Genomic DNA, 8030 nt, shown 5'->3' with positions numbered 1-8030 from the left:
AAGGTTTATAATCTCTCTAATATATACATCTGATGTCTTCTTCTAGAGCTCGAAGGCCTCCGATCAGTATTCAATCTCTCTTGTAGCAGTGGTCAAGATGAGGATGTGCACTGGAACATCAAACAGTACGAGAAGTGGAATTGGATTACGATGCAGCCTAGTACAAGAGGAACCAACAAGGTGTCAAAGCGATACGTTGATATACAAAGTCACCATTGGAAAGGGCGGATATTGGAGCTCAAACAAGATCGTGATGGAAAAAAGCTAGCCAAGGTTCAACATGTTTACAAGGCAACAGAGCTGAAACTAGCAGACCATGACCAACGTCAATGATTTCCTGCAAATTGTAAGTTATTTCACCACTTTATATTCTTGTTTTTAAATCAATTGTGTGCTAATAATGGTATACTGAGCACTGCTTTGATTGTTCTTGGGTTCCTGTGCGTAGATATTTTTCCCTCAAACTATAGTGAGTGGGAGCCTATGGAGGCAATTTCAGGAACCTTTGAAGCATACCATGTGGAGCTTGGTAGTTTAATCTATGGAGGATGTCCAGCTGCACAACTTCTTGCACGAAACATCTTCTTCTATGAGGATACATATGTGGTTCCCACGACAGCAAATGGTACTGGAAAATTAGTTCCAAAACCTATGCCAACTCTCACATCTATTGAATGGCCAATTCCAGACAATGCTTCAGTGGCCATGGCTTGTTTGCAGATCGAAAGCAAGGTGCAAAATGCTATGAAGTGCACATATGGATCTCACAAAGCAACCATAACCTGCTTCATACCTCTACATCTCTTTGTGTACCTGTTCCGTACAAGTGACACACATCGTACCCCAACTTTATGGATTGCAAAGGGGGAGAGAGCTCTGACTTGTTTCTTATCACCTGCATGGGATAAAAAAGTTGTTCAACACAATGGAGACACCATCAGATGCGGAGTAATAGTTGAGAAGGTTGTGATGCGCTATCATATTGCCAAGCAACAGTTGTCCATTGCGTTTCCTATTACAGGCGATGGAAGCTTACAAATGGAGAATGGGAGGCGTTAGACTCCGACACAACCTCTACAGAACAGGGTGTGCTACATATATCCATGCCAGGTGGGGATGTAGAAGATGTTACTGTGAATGATGACTGGTCCCTTGCCAACTTACGTGACTACTTAGTTCTTCTCACTGAGTGGTGATTTTGCTTTGATAATCAATGGTAGAGTAGTGCGCAAAAGGCAGGAACGATCTTTTCTTTGTAGAGAAATTATTTTCCCTGGCTGTGTAGCTATCAGATAACCACTGGATATGTAATCTTGAATTGAAGTAAATACAATTTCAATTTTTTTGCCTCACTGTCTTATTAAGGTTTTTCAATTGTCTTGTGCAAGTTTTATTTTTTTGTGATAGTGTAAGGTTGGTCCCACAAGCATCTGTGGCTTGAGCCACTAGTAAATTGGAAATGACCTTGCGATGGAAGGATACGTTATTGCTTTCGCATACCATTTTTTTTAAATTTTTTGGTACTTAAAAATTTTATAACAAGGTCGCCCATTTATAAACGATACTTTACTCATTTTCATCAATTGACAATTATCGTTCTCTCCTAACACTTGCTTTCAATTTCGCACACCTTTCTGTATCACACACTCTCTATTTCTTGCAATCACTCATAGTCATGGCACCTTTGCTTGACGCACTTATTGCACAGCTAGGAAAGCTTGAGTTACTTCATAGGGTTGATGAGATCATCCCTATGTTTGAGGGAGCAATTGATGTGCGTGCAACAATGCATCTACACGCGGATGCTTTTACAGATGTCATTCAGTATATGGATGAACACATCAGCATGTACTCCATCATGTTTGAGGGTGATGAGGGCCTATGGGTTCCAGTTGACCTCATCAAGTACATATTCAGGGAAGACAAAAATTTTAGATTTCGCCTATCCAGGTTTTAAAAATCCCTCACAGAAAAGGACTACAGAAATGAGGAGGAAGACTTACTCTTGGATCTACAAATGGGCAACATCGGCACTTCTTTCCTGAGCTGGGACATGGTTTTGGTCCTTCTGTTACAAGAGGGTGTGGCGAAAGAAAGTGGCAAGGAAAAAGAAAAGGGCAAAGTAAAGCTAATGGAGCAGGTCCAAGAGGCCCATGCTGAGGAAGAGAATGTTACAGAACAATGGGAGGCCTCAATGGCATTGGTGGCTCTACAAGAGAATGTCCCCGAGGAGGTTCCGGACCTAGTTCTAGAGGGCGATGAAGTACTTGCGGAGGTCCCAGACCTTGTTATAATGTCTTTGCATCCAATCATTATTGATGGGAAAGAGTTTTTGTTTTTGGATGACATTGCCAAGACACTCGGGTTTCGCGAGGATGAGGCACTTTCTATTATTGCCGTGAATGCTGGGGGTCAAGACAAAGGAAAAGTGAAAATCTCTTTTGAAGATGACAACCTCACAAAAGCGTTTGCATATGATATTGGTAGCAGTACCTTGGAAGTTGTAGTGGCCAAAGCGCTCGTTGAAATAAAGCAAGATGTGCAATTCTATGAGAGCGTAGCTGCCTTTGAACCACACATGCCCTTGGTTGCTGGCGATGCTCAAGACCAAGGAAGCATAAACTTGACAAATGAGCAACTAGTTGCAAGTGACGATGCAACTGAGGTATGTCCTAACTTCTTAGTTGTAAAGCGAATTATTTTTAGTTGTATCATTTCACGCTTCCTAACTTCTATATTGACATGTTGACAGACTGCTTTTGAAGTGGACAAGTTTGCTATGCGCGTAGGAGGAACGCGGCCAAAGTCAGAGGGTCGAGATGCATCTCTTTGGCACTACATACCTGCCCTCAGAGCCGACATAGTGCGGGTTTTTCATTTGGACTATGCAGAGATCGCCTATGCCGAGCTCCTAAAATGTAAAGCACTTAGTGCAGTCTTATCGGAGAACCCCTTAGCCTCGAACATAAATAAATGTATTTTGGTAGCTAGGGAAGCTGCCTTGTATTGCTTTACGGGCAACCATCCCGGCTTAGTTTTAGGCCATTGTGCCCTTTCTCAGGCTCAAGGAATCAATGAGCCGAGTGATATATTCCAAAGCTTAGGCCAGAAACCAGCCTCTAGAACTCTCTCTCTTGAGCTCTTCCAAGAGCTTATTAAAAAGATGTAATGCAAACTTCTCTTCCAAGTTTAATAAAAAATTTTTGTTGTGCATTGTAAGTTGTGATTTTTCCTGGCGTACTTGTGATATACCATTTCAAGCCTCGCAATTTTAAGATTTTGTTCATGTGTTCATAGAAAATATTGTTTAGGATTCATTTTAAATGAGATCGTGATTAAAAAAAGTAATCGAGATTGGGTTAGAGCGGTATGAAAAAATATTGTATTTATAGATGTATACACACTCACATATATGTATATATATATTTACATATATGTATATATATACATATATATATATGTGTGTGTGTGTGTGTACCTATATATATATATATAAGATTCTGGGGCTATTGAAAGATATATATATATATATATATATATAATATATATATATAAGATATATAGGATATATATATATATAAGACATAAGATATTATAAGATTTTAAGGCTATTATAAGATATATATAAATATATATAATATCTTATATAAATATATAAGATTTTGGGGCTGTTAGGGCACCTAAAGGGTCTTATGAGCCTCACCAGACCAAAGATATAAAAAAAAATAAAAAAAATGCCATGTGCGCTACGGCACGTAAATCTCCATTTTGACCTGGTCAAACTAGCGATTAACGCGCCATAGCGCACATGGCATGTTTTTTTAATTTTTTTTAATTTTTTGGCCTTGAGGCTCATAAGGCACTCTATAAGGGTCTCTAGGTGACTTTATAAGATCTTCCTTTTTTGTATATACAAATTTATATATATATATGTGTGTGTGTGTGTGTACATATATATATATATGTGTGTATATGTATATATATTTGTATATGTATATATATATGTGTGTATATATGTTTGTGTGTGTATATATATATATGTGTGTGTGTGTGTGTGTGTTTGTGTGTGTTTTTTCCTGTGTGTATAGTGCTTTTATATTTTTTAAATGAAATGTTCATTGGCACTGAGCATACAAAAAAAAATGGACTCAACAAAGAATGTAACACAACTCAAAAAGCTTTCATTAATGTGTGAAAATGCTACAAAGGAATTTGGGAACATTACAAAATTTTGTAGGAAGAATTACAAAGTGGGTTAGCCTATTGAGGTAGAAGGCTACGCTCTAAACGTAGACGTAGGGCTAGGGACATATCTACAGGCTTCAAAGTAACTCTCTTGGCATGTACCATAGCCAGCACTGAGTCCTCAAAAACAGAAACTACAATATCTTCAGCAGCTTCTTGAAGAGCTTCAAGAGCTGTGCTTTGTATGCGGTCAACCCTGTCAGAATATTTTTCCATTGTTTCTCTCACCAGTCGAGAGAATGGTGCCTTGGGGATGAGAAGATCTGTGCTTTTCTGATATTTCCTAATCTCTCGTAGCGCGACTGTCCCTGGCCTCCATTTTCTCTTCTTCTTTGTAACTGGTGGAGGCGGTGGTGGTCTTTGATTCTCCCACGGTGGTCGTTCAGACCTGAACTTCTTTTTCTTTTGTGCACGCTCTTCCTCTTCTTGTTGGTCCCAAAACTTGCCCTCCATTCTTTTACCACACTTCTTGACGGGTCGTCTGGATGTTGTGGCTGCTTGTGGCTGTGCTTGGCTTGCCCTCCTTGCGTCCTCTTTGGGCTGCTGTCTCTTTTGCATTTCTGTCTCCCAAGCTGCCCTCACAAGAGCAAACTCTTTGTCAATGGTATCTTTAGTGATGACATAGGACAAGAGCTCGACCTCCCTGTTCTGTAAGATAACCTCTAGCTGTTCTAGGGTGTCGGCCTCAATAACAATCTCCGGTGGTTGCCCTTGACCTTCCTCGACTTCTTTTCGACGCCGCTCTTCTTCTGCTTCTCTACTAGGCTCTGCTTCTTCAGCTTCCTTCCTGCGTTGCGCTTCTTCGGCCTCCTTCCTGCGCTCTTCTTCTCTCATCTCCTTTGCCTCTTGCTCTGTTACGATAGGTAGACTTGACCTTTTTGTTGTAGTAGCAGGTAGTGGGCCGAGTTGATCGAAAAACCGCAAGTCTTGCTCCTGTTCTTCTGGCATGGCCTAGGTATGTACGAGTGCAAGAGATAGTGGGAGGGCAAGAGAGAGTAGAGCACAAAGAAGAAATTGAAATGTGGTGGCTATAAATGAAAAATGACTTAAATATGTCTATAAATATAATTTTTTAAAACTTTTAGAAAATTTAAAAACACAAAAAGATTATAATCAGAGAGTTTAAGCCCATGAGGAACCACACCGACGCTTGCTTGCTACCCACTGCCGTAGTCTCTCCCTAGCATTTGATCTGTTGTATCCTTCAGTTCTTCTTGCATTAACAGTTTTCATTATTTGACGCCTAAGAGACAAATTACCACGAGTTTTCTGCCTTTTTTTGCCAACCAGAACGCGATAGAACCAGTTGAACATTTCATGGAGTGCATTACTCTTGACTTTGCCACCACCATGGCGAGTGCCCTTAAAATACATGGCCTTTGCTTGGTAATGTGATTTCTCCATGCCTTGATTGCTCCAAAGTGCTAAAGAGCCATATCTATCGAGAAAGTATGACCCATGTGCATACAATATATGCTGCATAGAAAATTACAAAAAGTCAACAAACAGTATGAAGAACATACTACAAGGACACAAGAAATACAACATTACCATGTAGTGAGTAATGTGTGTTTCTCCCCATGCCTCGACCATTTCTTCTGTAAATCTACAAGTGGCTTATTTAAGTGCCTCAATACCATGGTCATCCAGGTGAGGTCGCTCTAGAAGATCGACCATTTTATTACACACCTCCCATACATGTGCACGTTTTAGGCCAAGCCTGGCATCATTTCCTCGATATGTTGTGACATCACATATCTTCTTCCAAATTTCAAAGTCAGTGTGGCTATGAGAACCCAAGTGGTTTGATAGCAAGTGTCTTGCCTTTGATCCACCCATGTAAATTTTATTAGGGTTGTCTTGTGTAGGGTTTGATTTTCTGTCCTTTGTCAAGACCACTACTCCAGCATGTAATCCCATAGAGGAAAGTACACCCTCTAGTGCACGTATTGACTCTTCTTGTCGATCTTCGGGCTCCATGTTCCAGACATAGTTTATGTGGAGCATCAATAGTTTATCCAAAATCCTGAGTCTTGCATGTAATGTGCACACATGCACTTGACATAGTGGAATTTTCAAGATTGGGTTCCAAGCATTGTCCTCCTAGTCACGACTAGGTGGCTTGCTCTGGTCACAACTTAATATGCCATTATGCCATACCTTTGATCCTTTCCTCTGTTCAGCATAAAAAACGATTACTTTTTTTGCACCCACCTGTTTTTGACTTCTGCCTTTGCTAGGTTGTTTCCCTTTTACTCTTGAGTCTACTGCTGTCTTGGAATGACAACAGTAAACACATGAGAATATAGTATTCGCACCTGTTTTACAACCCAACATACACTTTAAGGTTTTTAGATCGCCACCCAAGTGCCATTCAACGTTAAAGCAGCCTATTCCGGGAACATCAAGCTTTTGACCATTGACCTAACAAGAGACGACATGTTGAATGCCAGACCGTTCAAAATACCACCTCAAGGTATCATGGTTCTCTTTTGGGAGGACCCATGCTGCTTGCCACCAGATGTTCTTCTCTGATTGAATGCCGTAGTAGTCTTGCTTATGCCCTTGACCCCTATTGTTGCTGTCTTCAGTTGCATCCAACTCTTGGGTCTCTAAAGGCTCATCAAGGTTAAACTAACACCCTCCAGTCTTTGGCCTTTAACCACTTGACATTCATCCAGCTTCAAGACAAACACGGCATTTCCACCTGTCTCTTCAAGTGTGAGGCCATAGTACTGAATCATTGCTTTTTGTAGCACTTCCATGTCAATGTAGACATTGTTATATGCATTGTATTCAAAGGGTTTGATTGTTGGCATTGGCATAATATCCTCCACCCACTTGTACCCACCCTCGAACATGGATGCAATATCACCATTAGCACACTTCTTTGCCATCTGTAAGCTATAAAGTGTTGGAAGCAAGGATTGCATAACTCCCTTTGCTCGCAACCCTAAAGTGATTGACCTGTACATTGCTCTGTAACCTTTCTGGCTAATACCTGCTGAGTCACATATATCAAGCATCTCTTTGGGTGTGACAATTTCTTTGATTTCCTTGAAGAAATGTTGACGAAGGGTCTCCCGCAGCTTATCATTACCAGAACCTGTTATCATTTCCATGATATCCTTCTCCTGAACGACATGCTGAAGAAGGGAGGCATTAACATTGTCCTCAGCGTTGTTACATCCTAGTATAGCTGTTGCACAAGCCCTACAATCGCAAGAGTCACCCATGAGAGATGCTTTATTCATTAATTGCTTCTCAAAGCTGCTATAATTCCTACAAAAATTTTTACCTGGTTGTTTGTTTACGTCTCTTGCATGCACCTGCTATCTTAGAAAGTAACCCAACAGCTTTACGTTTTCTTTGCCTTGCGTGATATCCAATGGGAAGGTGAGTGAAATGGTGAACACGACGCCGAAGATTACGAGTGGAGTGTTGAAGACGAACATAATTATCGATAAATTGATTTATTGTGCGCACACGATCCGCTAGATTATTCTTTTGCACCTCAAGCTCCTCTGAGAGCTCTTTAATCCTCTGCATCAAACTATTGATCTGCTTAGTCGATGCCGCTTGAAGCTGGTCGAAGGCAAATTGTGTTTGCCTCTTTTTAGCTGCCTCATCTAGCCACAACATGTGTAATCTCCTACAATAGCCAAGAAGCCCATTGAAACCATCACCAACAAACTTAAGAAAACTTGTAATGCTTTTGAATGGTGGAGGGGCACCAGATATTGGATCTGGTGGATAAAGATTTCCATCAATCCAAAGATCAATGG

Source organism: Cibotium barometz, chromosome 54 (assembly GCF_041138505.1).
Source record: "Cibotium barometz isolate CiBa-2024 chromosome 54, ASM4113850v1, whole genome shotgun sequence".
Classification (NCBI taxonomy): domain Eukaryota; kingdom Viridiplantae; phylum Streptophyta; class Polypodiopsida; order Cyatheales; family Cibotiaceae; genus Cibotium; species Cibotium barometz.
The sequence above is the reverse complement of the archived record's forward strand: the minus strand, read 5'-3'. Positions refer to the sequence as shown.